This window comes from Pimephales promelas, chromosome 2 (genome assembly GCF_988280905.1).
Source record: "Pimephales promelas chromosome 2, fPimPro1.hap1.1, whole genome shotgun sequence".
Classification (NCBI taxonomy): Eukaryota; Metazoa; Chordata; class Actinopteri; order Cypriniformes; family Leuciscidae; genus Pimephales; species Pimephales promelas.
The window spans coordinates 49,677,679-49,696,820 of NC_142770.1; positions in this window are offsets into that span (position 1 = coordinate 49,677,679).

The window sequence follows — 19,142 nt, forward strand, 5'->3', positions numbered from 1 at the left end:
CAAAGAAGTAGTGAACATAAGAGCTCTATCAGAAGAAAAGATGTAAATTATCCAGTTGCAGCTCATTTTCCAGCCTGTAATCACGATGTTTCCCCTTTACGCTTTTGTGGGATTGAAGAAGTGAATGTGCCAGCTAGAGGGGGCGACATTGAATTGCTCCTGTTGAGACGTGAACTTTTATGGATTTTCACTCTTCAGACTTTATCTCATATGGGTATGAATTATGAAGCATTAGTTAATGTGATGTTATAATGGTGTTTTTTTATACATGTGTGTATGTGTGTGTGTGTGTGTGTGTCTATGTATATATATATGTATATATATATATTTGAGGTGGGAGATTTTTTTTTTAATCTAGATTAATTTTGAAATTAATCTAGATTAATCTAGGTTAAAATGGCTCATTTGAATTCAGGCGTGTGCTATACCCAAATAAATAACCTCGCAGGTAGTTTGTAATTAGGCCTAAATATGTTTTATGGGCGATTCCTCAGTTTAGGCTAACTGCAAGGACAACAGCCTGCAAAATTCAATCTTCATGCAGAAAGCCATTGTCCTCAGGTTAACATCCTGAGACAACCTGGGATACAGCTGTGTGAAAGGATAAATCTGGCAATGTTATACTTTGGTAATGTTAAACTTTGATCAAAGTTGAGTTGATGTAAAATTTAACGTATGTGGACGGAAAAAACAGTGTAAGTTCAAGCAGAAAGTGTACTAAATCTAATTCAGTATAATAAAGTTCATGTTTTGCTTTGTTCCTAATTTGGTATAGTTATGAGTCATACGTTGTGCATTGTTCACAAAACTGCAATATGACTTCCATGCAGGCAGGTGCCCATCTAATATGATCTGTTCTATAAACTTAAAGGTGCATTTTTGAGTCTGGTATGTTCATAAACTTAAAGCCAGAAAAATTACTAACAAATACCACAGGTATATTTTTCACATTTATTTGCCAAATGTAGAAGACAAAGGAACTCCTAAGTGTGCAAAGTTATAACCTGTGTAACGTGGACGGAAAAAAAAAAAACAATCCTGCAAGATTGCCTCTGTAACACCTTTTATTAGGCTTGGTGTGCTAAATATGATTAGGAGAAATAATACACAAAACTATCAGCTCATTGTACAGAAACATCCACTTTTGGTATGGCGCAATGTCTAAAAATTGATTTATTTTTCTAACGTTTAAACTTAAACCACATTATTAGATTACCCTTTGACTTTATGAATATGCATAAAATGACAGCTTCATGATTTTTATATATTTTTTGTGCATTTATTTAAAGACAGCATGTACCGTTTTTTTCACATGTGTCTTTAATGTCTTTTTTGTCTTTATTGACAATTTATATTGGCAATATTAATTTTTTCAGAACATGTAGTCAGAATCACTGAAATAATAATAATAATACAATAAATAGGGAGATTATGTTTTATTTATTGTAATCAGGTTTGTTAAAAGTGTGCTTGCATGATTTGTTTGCCAATTAAACATTTGAAAACCAGTTAAAATAAAGTAATGATGCAATCCGTTATATCTTAATTTTTAAGTGTAGCAGAATTAAACGGATGTGACATTTTATTGACAATTTTTTACCACAAGCTAATGTTTAAACTCGCGATCAGCTCCGGTTGCTGTTTTGCAGCCGTAACGCGCCGCAGGTGTGCGCAGTAAAGAAGGGGTTAAACGGCCGTCACGCTTTTTCTGTCAGTGTATAGAGTAGCGGCTACATGTGAGAAGTAGCGGTACGCAACAAAAAGTGCAGGTACGCTTAAGAGTAACGCTGCGTTGGCGCTCGAAGGTGGTCTCGCCGCCTTTTTCTTTCTTTCAAAATCGTTCAATACCGTTTATGCATCAGTAAGTAAAGCCACTGCATAAGGTGATATCAGCTAAATTGGGCCACTTTTTGGTAAAACGTTTGGGACAATAATACAATACCATATTTGCAGTATCCATGTGTTTTTATGATTAATTATGACTGTTTTTGATACATTTGTGTTGAAATTTTGTAATAAAATAAAATTATTTAGGCCCTACAGTTCTTGAAACATCAGAAGTGCCGAGTTTTTTTGCATGAGCCGTTTCAGGTAAAATGGGCCAGCTGTTCAGGTAAAATGGGCCGGTCAAATTGCAAAGGGAAATAGCAATTTATCATTAATTATATTTAAACACAATTTCTTATACAGCCAAATTAAACAAACATAGTTCATATGTGCCATTTAAAAACAAAAATGTGTGTGTGTGTGTGTGTGTGTGTGTCTGTCTGTGTGTCTGTCAGTGTGTGCGTGCGTGTCTGTGTCTGTCTGTGTGTCTGAGTCTGTGTGTCTGTCTGTGTGTCTGTGTCTGAGTCTGTGTGTCTGTGTCTGAATCTGTGTGTCTGTGTCTGAGTCTGTGTGTCTGAATCGGTATGTCTGAGTCTGAGTCTGTGTGTCTGAGTGTATCTGAGTCTGTGTGTCTGAGTCTGTGTGTCTGAGTGTGTGTGTCTGAGTCTGTGTGTCTGAGTCTGAGTCTATGTGCCGCGTTTCCACTGCCGGGCCAGGGCCGGGCCATGCTAGTGCGTGCCAGGGCCAGTCGCGTTTCCACTGTCACTTCCGGGGCTTGATCGGGGCTTCCTCAGGGCCAACGGCCAGGATTTCTGGCCCGTCGAATACCTTGGGCCAGAGGGGGCCAGCTCGGGCTAGAGGCGTGCTCAAGGTAAAAGGCGGAGTTTATCGGTGTTATGGAACGTTATGATCTGAAGCAAGATGCACATAGGGGTGTCCATGTTTAACCGATTAACCGTTTAAAATTGCATAACATTTTAATTTGAACTGTAGGCCTATGCCAAATGCTGCGCAAAAATATATAGCTACATATCGACGAATTTTCAGATATGTGTTTGATTTTTTTGCCCCCCTAAACATTTAAAATATTTGACAAATTAATATGAAAAAAATATATATTTTACTGGTTTTCTGAGGCCGAATTAGAACCTGGAAATGATATTTTCCCCGCAGTGCTGAATGAGAAGAGCCGTAACCACAGCCTACAGAAAGGGGATTTATGGGTGATTTATAGGCTATAATAAATGTGTCTGATAATAAAATAATATAAAATAACGAGGCATTAATTGTTTATTAATAAACTATTGTTTTCTAAATGATTTTCGGCTAAAAACATATCTCCATCTCCGGATGCACATTTAGAGAGAAATTAGGCTAAGCTACATAAACATAGAAGATATTGGCTTTCGATTCGAATTTGTTCGTTTTAAATTGGACATTTAAAGCTTTAATCTACAAAGGATATAACCCCTGTAGACTAAAGCTTTAAATGTCCAATTTAAAACGAACAAATTCGAGTGCGGTGGCTGTTTCAGGTCTCGCGCTTCAGGAGATCATGAAGCGCGCCTTGATTAATTGTTAAAGCACAACGTTTTCTTGTTATAAATAAATTTATTTGCGAATAATGTATTATTATTTTCTGTATGACCAGAAATTAAAGAGTATTTTAAGTTGTTTCCACTGAAAGAAATGCAATGAAACTGTTCACATGGGCGTCTCGCAGCCATCAGTGCGTGCTCCACACACACTGGATATGCGCTGATATTTGTCAAAAATATTGTGTTTGTGCTCTGTTCCTTTTTTGGATAAAGGCGTCTTCTACATATGCAGCCTAACAAAATGTTACAATAATGATGATGATGGTTATTATTATTATTATTTGCAGACACGGAGTTTTTGTGAAATGGACGTTTTGCTTATTTTCAATTGCCAATTTCAGTTTGAAGGGTGATGGAAATGCGGCTTTAACTGCTCCGTACTTGCTGCGTTTTATTTCTATAAATTAATTTCGTTTCAAATGGGGTCCAATCAGTTATTAAAGGTGTTAAAAATTTACTCTGTATCTCGAGGTTGCGGCGCGCACACTATGCACCGAGTATTAACCGATGGGCCTCGGTTAACGATTAATGAATAACTTGAAAACGTGCCCGCAGCCCTACTTGTTAAATCGCGCAAAAAATCGCTGCTTGAAATGGAGAATCGCCTGTACTGGTCTCGGGACACTATTGCAGCCACTACGGCAGTTGAGTTATACATGCTATCTTCCTAATTTAAAAAAATAAATGAATTCATAATACCCGCTGAAATGGGTTGGGTTTTATGACGTTTGATCCTGAAAGGCGTGTTAGGGGTGGGGTCTGGGGCAGCGCTGTGGGGCTACTGGCCCGACAGTGGAAACGCAAGCCCGGTGCTTGAGGCCCGAGGCCACTAGCTCGGCTCTGCTCGCTGTTAGCTCTGGCCCAGCCCTAGCCCGGCAGTGGAAACGCGGCTTATGTGTCTGTGTCTGAGTCTGTGTGTCTGAGTCGGTATGTCTTATCTGATTTCCTGTGTCTGAGTCTGTGTGTCTGTCTCTGTCTAAGTCTGTGTGTCTGAGTCTGTGTGTCTGAGTCTGTGTGTCTGAGTCGGTGTGTCTGAGTCTGTGTGTCTGAGTCTGTGTGTGTGTCTGAGTCTGTGTGTCTGAGTCGGTGTGTCTGAGTCTCTGTGTCTGTCTGAGTCTGTGTGTCTGTGTCTGAGTCTGTGTGTCTGACTCTCTGTGTCTCAGTCTCTGTGACACACACAGACTCAGACACACAGACTCAGACACAGACTCAGACACAGACACACAGACTCAGACACAGACACACAGACACAGAGACTCAGACACAGACAGACACAGAGACTCAGACACACCGACTCAGACACACAGACTCAGACACACCGACTCAGACACACAGACTCAGACACACAGACTCAGACACACAGGGACTCAGACACACAGGGACTCAGACACAAAGACACAGACTCAGACACAGACAGACTCAGACACACACACACACACACACACACACACAGACTCAGACACACAGACTGAGAGACAGACTCAGACACAGGAACACAGACTCAGACACACAGACTCAGACACTCAGACTCAGACACACTGACTCAGACAGACACACAGACTCAGACACACAGACTCAGAGACAGGAACACAGACTCAGACACACAGACTCAGACACTCAGACTCAGACACACAGACTCAGACACACAGGGACTCAGACACACAGACAGACTCAGACACACAGGGACTCAGACACACAGACACAAACTCAGACACACAGACTCAGACACACAGACTCAGACACAGGAAAACAGACTCAGACACACAGACTCAGACACTCAGACTCAGACACACAGACTCAGACACACAGGGACTCAGACACACAGACACAGACTCAGACACACAGATTCAGACATACAGACTCAGACACTCAGACTCAGACACACAGACTCAGACACACAGGGACTCAGACACACAGACACAGACACAGACTCAGACACACAGACTCAGACACTCAGACTCAGACACACAGACTCAGACACACAGGGACTCAGACACACAGACACAGACTCAGACACACAGACTCAGACACACAGATTCAGACATACAGACTCAGACACTCAGACTCAGACACACAGACTCAGACACACAGGGACTTCGACACACAGACACAGACTCAGACACACAGACTCAGACACACAGACTCAGACACACAGACTCAGACACACAGATTCAGACATACAGATTCAGACACAGACACAAAGACACACAGACTCAGACACACAGACACAGACTCAGACAGACACAGACAGACACAGACACGCATGCACACACTGACAGACACACAGACAGACAGACAGACAGACAGACACACACACACACACACACACACACACATTTTTGTTTTTAAATGGCACATATGAACTATGTTTGTTTAATTTGGCTGTATAAGAAATTGTGTTTAAATATAATTAATGATAAATTGCTATTTCCCTTTGCAATTTGACTGGCCCATTTTACCTGAACAGCTGGCCCATTTTACCTGAAACGGCTCATGCAAAAAAACTCGGCACTTCTGATGTTTCAAGAACTGTAGGGCCTAAATAATTTTATTTTATTACACAATTTCAACACAAATGTATCAAAAACAGTCATAATTAATCATAAAAACACATGGATACTGCAAATATGGTATTGTATTATTCATTGTCCCAAACGATTTACCAAAAAGTGGCCCAATTTAGCTGATATCCCCCTATTAAGCGATCAAAGATCAATCTTTCACACAGCGCGAGTTTATCTGGACACTTGCCAAACTCGTTATGAATTCAATGACGCACGTTACACTGCACAACGAGCTCTTACTGTATTTACATGATCGTGTCTGCATTGGTGAAAGCAGAGAGAAACTGCGTTACAATCATGATAATATCCTCCTCGCGATCGACAGACTGTCCTCTGCTGCTCAATGATCATTGCAGCAACACTTTGATGGGAATAGATCTTCAAAAACATCTCACGATTAGTTCATCTCGATAGCTGTGATAGTAAAAACGTATAAGCTGTGGTAAAATTATTCGGGAGAGTTTCACATGTAATACATAGCTATTTCATATGCAAGCGTGTCAGCCAATCACAGCAGAGGCCGGATTACACACAGCAGACACGCCCCTTCAAACAGAGCGTTCAAAGCAGAGGCTAAAATCAGGCTAGGAAAAATGCCTTTTATTTCTAAATTATGACTATTTTTGATCTAAAAAACATACTAACATTGCAGGAAATATTATAAAATGATTTTAAAAAACATTCTGGGGCACCTTTAACATTTGAACAAACAATAAGCATCAAATGTTCAAGAAAAGCAGACTTCAGTTTGTCACCAGCGCAGAGAAAGCCTGCAGCTTCAATAGGATCAAATCAATGTACTTTCATTAACTGGTAGTTCTGTTTATTATGATGTGATGAATGACTGGGTGTCCTACTGAAACAAAACAGTGATCATAACAGTTTTCTGATCTAATAACCAGTAACTTCTCAATGTTTCTTCTGACTGGTTTGGTGAAGTGATGATGGTTCGGTCACGTGGTTTGCGTGAGATGTGCAACCGATCTCATCCAATAATCAGAATCACAGAGGACATAAGTAAAAAGGAAGATTACACAACTTTTTATATTATTAAATATATATTGCCTCACATGACTCTGTGCTCTGGCAATAAGAGAAATGATTCTTTTTGATGTATTGACTCATTTGCTCTATGAACTGATTCATTGATTCACTGATTCTCAGCGTCACTCTGGCGACTCCTGCTGGACAGAACTTTTACTAACACCTTTTACTATCAACTTATAATGTTTCATTAATACTGTAATCCGTTTATTGCAATTTACAAATCATACAACATCATTAAATATGAGGGATCTTTATAATACGTGATATTATATTAAATTGTAGGGTTTGTATTGTTTCTTTTATGGAGAGCTTGATTAATCAGTCCAACAAAAGACTTTTAGAAAACAGAAAGTGGGTAAATAATCAGAAGTGTGTGTTTTTTTTAATAATTCGCTGCTATTGTGTGCAGTTGAGTGAACAATACATGTTTACTGTGCGTGTGTCACATAAGGTGGACTTCTGCTGCTTGCAAACGGACTCTTTTGAGGAGACAGTGGATTTCCAAATGTGGTGCCCTGATTTCACACACAATGCACGAATACACTGCAGGCTCACTCTCGCTCGTACCCAAGGTAAATCATCAACACTATCATCCCTTACAAGTGTTTTATTTAACTGAATACATCACAATAAGCTAAAACACATGCGCAGGATACTTTACTTCCTGATAAAGTGCGCGGCCGGATTAATCCGTGCTGCTTTCACATTCACGCGAACCGCGGCACGGTTCAGGAGCAACCGAACTCCAGGCAGTCTCGGGTTCGGTACCGCAGTGCGCACCCGGGTCCCATGACAGCGTTCACATTAGCGAACCGTGCCCCGTTACCAACTAAACTGCCCCCTTAAATACAACTCTTGCTTTTTATTTCACAAGCGTCATGAAATGTGTACAAATGGAGAAAAACAACCTTTTACTCTCACAAGACTGTATTATCCAGATCATTTAAACGTTACTCTCAGGAAACTTTAAAAAACACTGGCTGATGAGGTTGTTGTGAATTGTTCATGTGTTAATATGGTCACAGTTTAAAGAGACATCGGTCACACTTTATAATATCTGCATGCTATTAATCATTAGTTAAGCATTAGAAAACAGATCATTCATCATTCATAAAGCATTCATAGACATTAATAAGCTGTTTATAAATACAGCTATAAATGATTTATTCTTGATTTATAAGCAGATATATGTGTTTAATAATTGTATTTTCATACTTTATTAATGATCAAATAATAATTTCTAAATGAAGTATAGCATTATTTACAAACCAGTTATTTAAGAGTTGTCAGTCACTTAGAAAGTGTAAGTGAATGTAGTTTAGTACTGGGTCTTATATTTTTCAATGCACAGCAATATTGACTATGCATGTCTATATTGCATAATAATACATATTACATAATTATAAATAAAGACAAAAATACAATTACATGTAAGGTTTATCCTTTATTGTCTACAGATGCCACATACAGTACATGTGCTACAGTTTGACTCTTTGTTTCCCCTTTTTCTTAGTGTTTTGGTTTAGTCCTATTCAGTTTTCCCGCTCCTCGTTTGTCCTCAGTTTATTCACCTGTGTTTAGTTAATTATCTTCATCCATTTCACCTGTCTCCTATTCATTATTGTCATCAGTACTCTGTATTTAGTTTCCCTCAGTTCATTCAGTCTTTGTCGGTTCTTGTAAATGTTTTGGTGTTGTTGCAAGTGTTCCTGCCCGTCTTCCTGCCAATCTGTACCTGTGAGAGTTTTCTGAAGTAAACTATATGAACTCATTGGAGCTTTTGACTTTGCCGTTCTTCAAACATGAAAAGAGTTACCACAGATTTTCAGTTCCCAGCATGCTTTGCTTCTGACTGTTTTAGGAGAGCAAATGTTAAAATGAGTTATTTGATGTGTTTTGCTCAATATTAATATACAGGAAGATCTGGTAGTGTTTAATGGTCTAGTATTTAGGAATATAAAAGGTTTTGTGGTATATTTCTGGAGTTTTTGGGGTTACCACTGTGCTGAAGAGTTGAGCCTGTGGTTCGGTTGATGAGTTTTTGAGGTCAAAGTCTGTATCTATTACTTTATTAAATACATCTGTGAATTATTTTACACAGGTATATTCACTTTGTCTCATACTTTTATCTATTCTAGTGTGCTTTAGTGATGGGAAGCTTGGATCATTTTTACTGACTCAGATCTTTGAGTTTCGATCAGTAAAATGAATGAATCATTTATCTAGTCGTTTCATTCATTTCGGTCATTTCATAATTATATAATTAAAATGTTACGTTAAAGGACAACTCCGGCGCAAAATGAACCTTTGGTCTAATTACACATTGCTACCTAGTCAACTGTTATCTGAGTTTTGTTTTCATGATTGCCGAATGTAATTAGTTTTATCTCTAAAAACAGTTTAGCCTATAACGCTAGTATAACGCTAGTATATAGGGCATAGAGTAATGACAAATAAAAATCGCTTGTTATTGCCACTAACAAGTCTCAAAATAGCCCCACACCAACACGGCAGCATAATAAGGGTCCCTACATTCAAACCGAAGCATTGAGAACTTTGTCAGTGTCCATACAGTTTAATAAGAAGATATTTTATACACACAGTCAACTTCGAGAATACAGGAAGAAGCCATCTTTGAAAAATAGTCTTTACCAATCGATCTACGAACGCCGATCCAAGTGCGCTGAACTGTGCAGAATCTCATATGGTCCGTTGTTTCCAGTAGAAACACAAACACAAACCGTTTTCTTCTCTTCAATATGTACACGTAGTATTAAGGAATGTAATGTTTGAATAGGTAGGTGAATGCTCATCCACTACGGGGCTCCGACAAGAAGCGTGACAGGAGACAGGGAACCGTTAAACTCTTTATAGGTTTGAATATTCACACACAATGACATCATCCAGCTGTACTGAGTTCCGAATTGGTACAAGGTATTGAATGTGGTTTTTCTAGAATAAACAGAATACAAAGATACATCAGTGTGTGTCTAATAACTTTAAGTTACACAAACATAAACAGTCACTCACTACTGACACGTTATTTATATATATATATATATAACAACGTCACATCGGATTACAGCTGCAACCATATACACGTGAATCACTGCATATAACTAAACTAAAGTTCGGTTGCACTAGCTAAATACTTGAATACAACAATTTAACAAACATTCATCAGTTGTAACTGCGTATGAATAAATAAACTTACATTCAATCACGCACATTAACACCTGAGGAAAATGACGGAGCAAACGGCTGCTGAAAGTGAAAGTAAACACAAAGGAATAACGGAAACTAACGTTACCCAGCAGCGCGCACAGCAAAACATGTCATAATAAAAGTCCTTCTCGAATACTCTTAGAGGGAATTTAGAACAGCCGCCCCCAGATTAGCATAGCTAATATGTGTAAAGATGAATTCCCTAGTCCTTGGAATCGGTAACATCTCCACCTGGAAGTGCAGGAAGTCTGACAAGTTTGGCCACGGGTCGTAAGTATAGGCGGTCATTGACCTTGATTTGAGCTGACCGAATGTGTCCATCATCACTGGTAATCAACTTGACGATCCTACCAGTTGGCCATTGAGCTCTGGGCAGCTGCGGGTCCATAATCATTACCACCATGTCCTCAGTTATATCCGGAGTTTCTCGCTGCCACTTTTGGCGAGTCTGGAGGCTTGGGAGGTAATGTCGAATGTAGTATGACCAGAAGTGATCCACAATGGTCTGGGAGTGTCGCCAGCGGCGCTTAGAAAGAGGTTCGGGAGTGTAAATCACCTGGGGAAGTGAGGCATCTCGCCGCCCCATAAGCAGCATATTAGGGGTTACCGGGTCTATGTCCGCAACATCGGACGAGACGTATCCCAGTGGCTTGCTGTTGAGGATGCCCTCTACTTCGATCAGTACTGTACGTAGTACTTCCTCTGGAACTGACTGGCTCCCGATAACTACACGCAGGGCAGACTTTACTGATCTAATCTCCCTTTCCCATGCGCCTCCGAAGTGTGGTGCGGCGGGAGGATTCATTTTAAAGTTGATCTGATGACCAGCCAACAGCTCTTGCAATTTAGGTTCCATCACTTTGAAGGCTTCCCTTAGCTCGGTCTCAGCTCCTCGGAAATTGGTCCCTTGATCCGAGAGGATCTCAGATGGGGTACCTCTGCGGGCTATAAAGCGTCTGAGTGCCAACAAAAATGAATCCGCATCAATGCTGTTAAGGAGATCGAGGTGAATGCATCTGGTCGTCAAGCACTTGAAGATGACTCCCCATCGCTTTTCAGTGCGACGACCAATCTTCACAATGAAGGGCCCAAAGCAGTCAACTCCAGTAGAGAAAAAAGGCGGTTGGAACAGTCGCAGGCGAGCTTGAGGTAAGTCAGCCATGATTGGCACGATCGGCTTAGCTCTACACTTCTGGCACTCCAGACACTCTCTCTGATGTTGCCTGACTGCTTGTCTACCTCTCAGGATCCAGTAGTGGCGACGGAGTTCAGCAAAAACCCTGTCAGATCCTGGATGGAGAAGGCGTTCATCATAATGCTTAATGAGAAGTTTAGTCACTTTATGGTTTGGGTGTAAAACCACTGGGTGGATCTCTGTTTGACTTAAGCCATCCAGTTTCCTCAGCCTTCCTCCCACACGAATCAATCCTAGCGTGCAATCCAACTCTGGTGCAAGTGTGTTCAAACGGCTGGACGCAGGCACAGGTTTTGCTGCCTTCAAGGCCTTAAGTTCCTCTGAAAAGGTCTCCTCCTGACATCGACTCAATATTAGTGTTTCCGCACTCTGGTAATCAGGGTGTTGCATACTTATGTCTTGGGCAGCCGCCCCGTGAAGAAACTGGTAAGCAGCATCAATTAGGTCCTTCCAGGAAGTGTACTGGGATGCATCTGGAATGCCAGAACCTTCATCACTTACAACTAACCCACAAAGGACAACTTTCTTCGTCTCTGATAGATCATCTTGGGCCTCTATCAAGGGTGTGATTGGCCAGTGATCTGGTGGTTCACAAAGAAAATCTGGACCCTGGCTCCACCTGCTTGGGTTCGCCAACTCTCTAAGTGTCTTCCCTCTAGTAATATCATCCGCTGAGTTGTTGAGAGAATCCACATACCTCCATGAGTGAAGCTCCGTCAACTCTTGGATTTCCGCCACTCTTGTCCCAACAAAGACTTTATACCTACAAGACTCGGACTGTATCCAAGTCAGGACAGTAGTAGAGTCAGTCCATAATGTCACTTCTTCTATGGGGATAGTTAATTCCTGGCGGAGTAAATTGGCGAGCTGTGCACTGGTCAGAGCTGCACAGAGTTCGAGACGTGGGATTGACAGCTGTCGTTTGGGGGCTACCCTAGAGCGGGCCATGACAAAGGAGGTATGAATCTCTCCATGCTGCTCAACAAGGAGGTAAGCAACTGATCCATAGGCCACCTCTGATGCATCACCAAACACATGCAATCTAAATTGTGATGTCTCCACATCAAAGTTGGAAGGGATGTAGCATCTGTTAAGCTTGATCTTGCTGAGGTCAGTCAACTCCTCCTCCCATATTTTCCACTGCTCTAACAAATCCGCGGGAAGGTTCGGATCATCCCAGTTCCTCGGTTTGGCCCAAAGCTTCTGGACAAGAACCTTGGCCCGTGTGGTAAAGGGAATGAGAAACCCTAGAGGGTCGTATTGTGACGCCAAAACCTTGTAAATGTGTCTCATCGTTGGAGGGTGCTCTACCATGGCACGATGCCGGTAGCCCAGTTGATCCTCTAGACAGCGCCACATCAAACCCAGAGCTGGTTCCATGGGATCCGAATTATACTGCTGCAACCACAGCTCAATGCTTTCTGAACGAGCTGTTGATGGTAAATGTTGAATGACGGAAGGCACATTAGAAGCCCACTGTCTTATCTCGAAGCCCCCAGAAGATAGAAGAGGTCTCATCTTATCGATCAATTGCTTAGGTTCCGTAGCAGTGGGAAGACTTTGAAGACAATTGTCAACGTAGAAGCTTCGCTCTATAGACTGCAGTACTTCTTCGTTTCCGGGCTGCTGGCTGCGCACATGTGTCTGTAACGCAAAAGTAGCGCAACAGGGACTACAGGTCGTCCCAAAAGGCAAGACTTGCCATTCGTAGACGTCAGGCGGATCCTCCTTTCGCATGTTTCTCCAAATAAACCTCAGCAGGGGTTTATCTTTGGGTAGGAGTCTCACCTGGTGAAACATGCCGCGTATGTCACCACTAATGGCAACGGGATACTGCCGAAACCGAAGGAGAACTCCCATCAATGAGGCACCGAGGCTGGGACCAGGAAGCAGCTGCGGATTAAGGGAGACACCCAGATGCATGATGCCTTGCCATTGTGGTGCACAAGGTGGTGTGGTATGAACCATGACTCCTCATCGGACCGCAGATTCTCCGGTAGTACCTTCACAACATACCCTGAATCAAGGAGTTTCTGTATTTCACCTTCATACACCTGAGCTTTCCCTGCGTCTTTGCTGAGATGCTTCTCAGTATTCCTGAGGCGGGATAAGACTGCCTCCTTTGTTCCTCTCAAAGCTGGGCCATCCCGTGCACGAAGGAGTGGAGTAGCGTAACGCCAGATGCCATCAACCTCTACACGTTGTGTTCCAGTCTCTAGCATATTCACAGCCTCTTGATCCTGTTTTGACCGTGTTACCAGCTTTTCACTGCGGTATGGGAGGACGTCCAATTGCCACAGTCGCTCGACATGTTGGTAAACAGGATCTCGAATTGGAGACAGGGAAGTGAATAAGCACTGTGTTGAAGGTACCTGATGTGGGAGGAGTCCATCTGGTCCCTGGAGAACCCAACCGAGCTGTGTATGTACAGCTGCCGGTCCACCAACTGATCCTAGTCTGATGGGCTCCTTAGCTGTTATCAGGTTCGGATAGTCAGACCCGATTAAGAGAAGGGGCTGCACCTTATCAAAGGATGGAAGATGAATTCCTCTGAGGTGGCAATAGCATCGTTGAAGCCTCTTAATGGGATAGGTTTGCTCAGCTAACGTAAGGAGAGGAGCTGTAAACACGTTTGTGAGGGTGTACTTCACCTTTGGACTTGACTGTGTAGAAATCAGCAGATCAATTGTCTGTCCCCTCAAATGTGTGACATCATGTCGGATGGTGCGAAGGGCCATAGTCTCTTCCCTACCCGCAAGTCCTAGCTGCTGAACTGCTGCTGGAAGAACAATACTCCGTTGGGCCCCATCATCCAGGATAGCATATGTTGATACAGACCTCTTGCCTTTCCACAGCAGTACTGGCACAACTTTCAGGTACACACGTCCTGTGGAGCTAGGGGAAGTCAGATATGCTCGATCGGCAGACATCGTAAGTAACACAAGGTTGGGACCCTCTTTGGCGATAGAATGCAGGACACTGAGGTGTACGCTGCCACATTCCTTGCAAGGTTTCTTCAGCGTGCATTCCTCACATCTATGACTGGTGCGGCCACATTTCCAACATCTCTTGCCGTCCTTTATCCACTTGAGAATCTGTTCAGTTGAGCGCTCAGTGATTTGGCTACACTGTGACAAGTAGTGCTCTTGACTTTTACAGAACAGACACAGACGTTTCAGCTTCTTGACTAATTGCTGGCCATATGCGGGCTCTGAATGGGCATAGTGTACTGTACTGACCTCTTTGGCTTGATCGCTGCCATGATAAATTGCAGTGAGTTGAGTTTGGGCCTTCGGCATGGATTGACGTTCTCTCTGTGGGGCTTGAACTCTCTCCATCTGGTAGCGCTGTACCATTTTAGATGACAGACGCTGAGCCTCTGCCTTCACTTTCAACCAGTCAGCGAGGTCATGGAGGTTATACGGATTGAGGCTGTCGGTGCTCAGTCGGCCTCGTAACTGGAGGTGCTCGATGAAACTATCTCTGTACTGCTTGGGTAGCTTACTGAGTAGTCTGTCGACATGGCCCGTGCAAGTGAGTTCTCGTCCCTGAGGCCCCTCAATAGACATCAACATGCCTACTAACAAGTCAACCTTGAGCGCAAAACTTTGGAAAGCCTTTGCATCCCCTGCTCTGATATCAGGCGAATTTAACAGAGATGCAATTTCACTTTGTGCCAGCTGATGAGGTTGGCCATACTGTCGTTGCAATGCTGTCATAGCTGCTGCATAGGGCGCAGGATAATGTCGACATGATTGGGCTATTAGCCTGGCTTCCTCCAGAACTAACTGTTCCATTAGTACTCTGTATTTATAATGTTCAGTAAGCTCAGTGTGAGGATTGAGGAGATTGTCCAAAGCCATCTTCAGATCCGTAAACTCTCTCTCACTATCATTCACAAGCTTCGGTAATTTGGGGATTGGAACTGGCTGGAGTGGAAGTGCTGGAGGCATTGGCTGATAAACAGGAGTTGGAGGTGGTGACGGGTACATCACTGGAGTGTCATACCAGCTCTGTCTTGGAATATGTGTAGAAGGCTGAGTGACATAATACCCTGGGACCGATGATGGAGGACGATTAGGGTCTGGCATGGTGAATGGCTGCCGTTGTGGTTGGCATGGCGCAGCAGTCTGTAACTGATAGACAGGTGGCACACCAGTTGTGTTGGCAGCTGTAACTAGAGGCAACTTCACTGAGGTAACAGTACGTGGCAATGATGAGGTAAGCTGATATGAAGAACGGAAATCTGGCGTACTGAATAATGTCTGCTGGTGCAAAGTTACACATGGTGCAGGTAAATGCGAGGCACTCAAGTATGACGGAGTCGTACCATATGTGGTATTTGTCATTATTTGTGTAATGTGCCATGGGGCTGACTGTTGAGAAATGTCTCTGTTGACAATAGCAGCTGGGAATGTCTGGTTTGTATACTGAATTGGGATAGATGGCGCTGCAGTAGCTTTCAGTCTGACCACAGGCGGTGACATAGCTCTAGCCTGTTCTTCATCTCGAAGTGAAGGCGAAATAGAACCACTGCTGAGTAATTCACTTGCGGATTGACTGTAATATTCTCTTTGGCCTACCGGTGAACTAGAATGCATAAAGGATCTCTCAGCATCTAACTGTCTAGCAAGAACGGATCCATTATCAACACTGCCCAGGTGACATGTGGCTGGAACTGCTCCATTCTGCACCAGAGATAACTCACCCATAGGAAGCTGATCCACAGTCGAGATAGGCTCGGCCCGTCCACTGAGGTTTAGCTGTGCTGTTTGGTGATCCATCCTTGGCTGGTGGTATGAAGTGTCATGCAGCGCATGGTCTGGTATGAGGGATTTAGGTAATGCAATGTCATAAGCTTGCAGACGTAATGGAAGTTGACGCGCTCTGGCCTGTGGACGTACAGGATATGTGGTATCAGGAGAGTTATGTTGACTCTGTTGCTCCATGTCACCGTAATGAGTGTAGCAATCCGGCTCGAAGGACCAAATATTAAGGAATGTAATGTTTGAATAGGTAGGTGAATGCTCATCCACTATGGGGCTCCGACAAGAAGCGTGACAGGAGACAGGGAACCGTTAAACTCTTTATAGGTTTGAATATTCACACACAATGACATCATCCAGCTGTACTGAGTTCCGAATTGGTACAAGGTATTGAATGTGGTTTTTCTAGAATAAACAGAATACAAAGATACATCAGTGTGTGTCTAATAACTTTAAGTTACACAAACATAAACAGTCACTCACTACTGACACGTTATTTATATATATATATATAACAACGTCACATCGGATTACAGCTGCAACCATATACACGTGAATCACTGCATATAACTAAACTAAAGTTCGGTTGCACTAGCTAAATACTTGAATACAACAATTTAACAAACATTCATCAGTTGTAACTGCGTATGAATAAATAAACTTACATTCAATCACGCACATTAACACCTGAGGAAAATGACGGAGCAAACGGCTGCTGAAAGTGAAAGTAAACACAAAGGAATAACGGAAACTAACGTTACCCAGCAGCGCGCACAGCAAAACATGTCATAATAAAAGTCCTTCTCGAATACTCTTAGAGGGAATTTAGAACACGTAGCCTACTGTTCGCGCTCACCTTATCACCTTATTCACATCTCACCAGCGCACTTAGATCTGCGTTCTTAGATCGACTGGTAGAGACTAATTTTCAAAGATGGCTTCTTCCTGAATTCGCGAAATTTACTGTGTGTATAAAATATCTTCTTATTAAACTGTATGGACACTGACAAAGTTCTCAATGCTTCGGTTTGAATGTAGAGACCCTTTTTATGCTGCCGTGTTAGTGTGGGGCTATTTTGAGCCTTTTTAGGGGTAATAACAAGCGATTTTTATTTGTCATTACTCTATGCCCTATATACTAGCATTATACTAGCGTTATAGGCTAAACTGTTTTTAGAGATAAAAGTCTTTACATTCAGCAATCATGAAAACAAATCTCAGATAACGGTCAACTACGTAACAATGTGTAATTAGACTAAAGGTTCATTTTGCGCCGGAGTTGTCCTTTAAATATCCCAAAACATCTAGTACTTACGAAAATCTTAATTACATTTGTAAAAATAACATAAATAATAGGGTAATGCAGCCAAAGCCAAATTAAAAGCAACTGAAATAACTGTATTAATAGAGGGAATGCGCATGACGTCACCGTCGGCCGGCGTGCCTGCAGTTCCTCACAGTGAGTGGCAAAAAGACTGAGCGGCTGTATATGTGTTCAGCGTGAATACCGCGAAAAACAAACACAACACACACAAATAAAGTGGGAAAGAGCTTTGCGATTGACTGTAGGCCTACAACTAGATTTGACAAAACATCGGAGGTATATTTTTACAGACTGCTATAGAAAGAGGAGCAAATGGATCGCTGCAATTCACAGAAACAACTGGACTCCAGTCAGCCAAAGGTGGATTTGCAGTTATCATTTTGTGTCAATATGCTGAATTTAGCTGTAAAACCATACCCGTATATTTTGTATTGTTATATACATTAACAGCTCATCAATTAAATATTTATCATTGCATATTCTGCATTATTGGATGTTTTTTTAATAAACACTGACCAAAAAACGTATAAAGTTTTAGAGCTGGACGATATGATATATATAGGATATAACACTGATATAAGTGATCACCCGGATTTAGACCTACCTATATTATATTTAAAGCGTTCACAGGCACATTTGCTTTATGTTTAGGTCTTGCTTTTATTTCCCCGGTGTCGAAATCAGGCTATAAATGTCAGGCAACACGATTCCTGGCTGCATGTCAATATCCATGGATCGTTGGATCTTTAGTAAGTTGTAAGGAACACTATATTGAGTCCAACATTTAGTTTAAATTGATCAAATTGTTCGATTTAGTCGCATTTCCGCAGTTTTCCCCTATTGAATCCAGTCACGCAGCAGATCTTTTGCCACTCGGTCAGGGGGGTTGTCACGCGGGAAAGTCACGTGTCAATGCATTCCCTCTATTAGTTGCTGGGTCTCAAGTTCAGGCTATTGCCGTCTGATTCTGTTAGTTCACCTCACCTCCTGATCCGAGATCAGGTTTGTTCTCCTCCTCTCGTGTCGTTAGTTGTTGACTCGTCAGTGTCTGACTCTGATCTGTGCTGTCTGCTGGGCCGTGCGATATAGCAGGACTGGAAAGATTAAAGATTAGTTCATCTCTCGAGTCTCGAGTTCGGGTTCGGTCGGGTCCGAGTCTTTCGTTCTCCCTGTCAGTTCCATTAAAGGTGCCATCTGTAAAAATTGAGGTTAAAATTTCCCAAAAATGAGCTACACGCATCAAAAGAATGAGAAGAAATAAGGTTGATGATGTCATTAAAAAAATGACAAGTTATAGTGCTGCCGAGATATTAACCTGAATTAGCATGCTAAATTACTAGCCCCGGCCCGGCAGGTGTCGTAATACCAGTTTCGGCCATGGGAGGCGGTATGCGGACGGGCAACATTACCACCAGCCAAACTGCAATAGACGAGTAAGTCGGCGGCTTGTGTGTCCTTGAACCTGATGTCAGTCGTGTGGAAATACAGCCCACTACTACATTTCAGTTCAGGGAAGAGTTAAATAAATGATTGGTCGATATTATGCATGAGGAATACATTTTGGTAAGTTGTAACATACTGTATCTTTCAACAGTG